This window comes from Rhinichthys klamathensis, unplaced genomic scaffold (assembly GCF_029890125.1).
Source record: "Rhinichthys klamathensis goyatoka isolate OS25496 unplaced genomic scaffold, OSU_Roscu_1.1 h1tg000634l_1, whole genome shotgun sequence".
Classification (NCBI taxonomy): domain Eukaryota; kingdom Metazoa; phylum Chordata; class Actinopteri; order Cypriniformes; family Leuciscidae; genus Rhinichthys; species Rhinichthys klamathensis.
Genome location: NW_026607080.1, coordinates 147,501 through 150,814, shown reverse-complemented (window position 1 = coordinate 150,814; position 3,314 = coordinate 147,501). Strand labels below are relative to the sequence as shown.

The window sequence follows — 3,314 nt, the reverse complement described above, 5'->3', positions numbered from 1 at the left end:
TGTGTGTGTGATGTGTGTGTGTGTGTGATGTGTGTGATGTGTGTGTGTGTGTGTGTGTGTGTGTGTTTGAGTGTGTGATGTGTGTGTGAGCGTGTGAAGTGCTATTCTCACCCGTGTGTGTCCTCCGGCAGTTGGGATCTAAATGCCAGTTTGCAGACAGTTGTGTGCACGGATAAATAATTTATAATATAATAAAATCTGTAATAATCTGTAGAAAAGAGAGAGAGAGAGAGAAGAGAGAGAGAGAGAGAGAGAGAGAGAGAGAGAGAGAGAGAGAGAGAGAGAGAGAGAGAGAGAGAGAGAGAGAGAGAGAGAGAGAGAGAGAGAGAGAGAGAGAGAGAGAGGATTGTCAATTTTGATTTTGTGGTGACTTTAAATATCCCTTCTTGTACTTGGCAACGACTGTTGACATCACTAACCCTAAAATTTGCATAAACTCCGCCCCCAGGAACGCAATTTATAGATGATCATGACATAATATGCTAATCAATGACTAGAAGATAACTCCCCATAAGCTTTATAAATTCATCGACTAACCATTCAGAGACGTCCTGTTGCTTCTACATGTTGTCACTTCTTCTTGAGTCTCTTCATCTTTGTCTGACTCCGGTTTGAACATAAAAGCCAAAAAGTTTTTGAAATGTTCAGTGCGTGTGTGAGGTAAAAGGACACTCTTGAAGCTCCGCCCCCTGTGTCGGGAGCAGCTGCTCATTTGCATTTAAAGGGACAGACACAAAACGGTGCGTTTTTGCTCACCCTCAAAAAGTGACAATTTTAACATGCTATATAGAAATATCTGTGGGGTATTTTGAGCTAAAACTTCACATACACACTCTGGGGACATCAGAGATTTACTTTACATCTTGTGAAAAGGGCATTATACCACCCCTTTAAAAAGAACGATTTCTCGTCTTCCGAACGCTGTGTGTGAGTGTGTGATGTGCTGTTCTCACGCGTGTGTGTCCTCCAGCAGATGGGACGTCGACGCTGTGTGTGTCCTCGGTGAGAGAGCTGCCGTCTCAGCTTCAGGATCTCTACCAGCAGGGCTTCGTTCTGAGCGCTGTGCATCCGTTCGTTCACCCGTGTGGACCCGAGCCCGCCAGCATCCAGCGCCAGCTCTACCGGGCCGTGCTCATCAGAGTCTCCGACAGGTGGGGTCACAACACACACACACACACACGACGGGAACATGAACTCCACAGGTGCTGCTGACATTTACTACAGGGGTCATTTCTGTCAGGACCACTATCGTCAAATACGATTGACAATTAGCATATAGTTTGGATTGGCGGTATGGTTCATTTCTGGGCAAGAACTGCATGGATAAGAGCAGCAATAACCCTCCTTAGGCTAAACCATAGGTCGGCAACCCGCGGCTCTTAAGCGCCGCCCTAGTGGCTCCCTGGAGCTTTTTCAAAAATTCAAAAAATATTTTTTGTTTTAATATAATTTCTGTTGGAGGAAAAACATGACAAACATTCTTAAAGTTTTTCAACGTTGTAAAAATGTGTATAATAAATATTTAATTTCAACATTTCTGTCAACAAAGAATTTACGTCATAGACTGTGACACACGTGTCTGTCAGATCGGCGTGATGCTAGACCGGTGGCTGACAAACAAACAAACCGGCGGGTGTGTCATGGGCCATGGATCCCAAGGGGGAAAAGAGAAAGATAGCTGAGCACTCCCAACGCACTCTAGTGCGGCGCGGGACTAGATTTGATGGCCGAGTGCGAGTGCGAGCGCGGGCGCGGGCGGTAATGCACTCACTCTACTAAAACAAAATAGAAACGATTTACAGGCCAGAATTTCTATTCATAACGTGTTTGCAGCGTTGAGCGATGTAGCCAATCAGACATATGTGTTGATTTCTTGAACGCAATGGCCAATCAGAAGCATTTAAGATAGACTCCCCTCACCGCTCAAAACTGACGTTTTTGTTCAGTGCTGAATTCTGTATGCTGGCAAATCCTCTAATTATAACGAACAAAGTGTGGATATTATGAAAGATTGATTGTGCAGTCAGCTTCATTGATAATAACAGAGATGTGTGAGATCGCGATGAACTGTCAGCTTTTTAGGAATTATTAAGAGAGCGCACTTTGCGCGCATTCAGTCATGCCAAACCATGCACGCAGTAAACTGCTTGCTTGGTTTGTGTTTTAATGCTTTAATAACAAATAATTTATCAGGAGGATGTATGGTGGTGACACATAGGCTAACTTGAAAGTATTTGGAGGTACAGAAAAAAGTCTATTTGCGGGCGGGAGCGGGACAAAACATAAATGTTGCGGGCGGGAGAAAGAAAGTTGAGAACGTCAATTATAACGACCCACGCATTAAAAAATGGTCTGGTTAAAATCGGGCTCATTGTAATGTTTAATGTGTCGGGCCGGGCCGGGTTTGATTTTTTGGGCCCGTTCTAAGCTCTAATTTGTAGCCTACTTATCATTTTGATACTAATAAAGCTAATATAACACTTAGGCCTACAGCATGTGTTGCCTTCATTATAAGGCTTATATAAAGCTTTTAATTTTTTGCGGCTCCAGACAGATTTTTTTGTTTTTTTTGGTCCAATATGGCTCTTTTAACATTTTGGGTTGCCGACCCCTGGGCTAAACAGAACAGAACCAACATGAATGTATGCAGATATCATTAATTCAAGATTTTAAAGTACAACATAACCGAGAATTTACTAATGAGAGGAGGAGCTGGGGAGGGAGGAGGGTAATGCGCTCCTGAGAAACACGATATCTGCTGATAATATATTTAAATTCAGTAATTTCACTTAAATGACAATTGTCATTTAAGTGAAATTACTGAATTTAAATATACGAGCTTGATAAAAATGATCATTTTAGAAGAAAATTTCAGATGGCATTTAGAGGCTTTTGCATCTGAACTCTTCATATGTATACAGTGATAAGCGTCACATCCAGTTTAGTGCCTGAACTCGTTCATATTTTGGGCGAACGTGAACTGAACGTACTGTATTACTGCCTGATGAATGTTACTGTGAACTCGTTCATTCTGGTGTCTGTGAACACACGCTCTCTCAGTTTAACTTCGTTCATAGGGTGCCAGATTTCTATAGAGCCTTCCAGGCGAAATTAATATGTATGTAATATGTAGCGAAAAACACACCCAATCTGGCAACACCAGCCACCAGTGTCACACCGCCGCTCCGCCGGATGCGTCATCAAAACAAAAAGCAGCATGCATGCATGTAGGCATTAAGATTATTTAAGCATTATCTTAAAGCACCAGTAGATTTGGTGTTGCCAATCCTCAACTGGATTCTTAACGACCCTAA

The 3,314-nt window shown here is 42.6% G+C and overlaps 1 protein-coding gene across 1 annotated transcript in view; it reads left to right on the top strand.

The window, feature by feature from the left end:
• The first annotated feature begins 975 nt into the window (after positions 1–975).
• LOC130076210 (raftlin) overlaps positions 976–3,314 on the top strand; it is a 92,810-nt gene continuing 90,471 nt past the window's right edge. The window contains exon 1 of the mRNA XM_056241205.1: positions 976–1,151. The gene's annotated coding sequence lies outside the window, so the exon portion shown is untranslated. The remainder of the gene's footprint in view (positions 1,152–3,314) is intronic.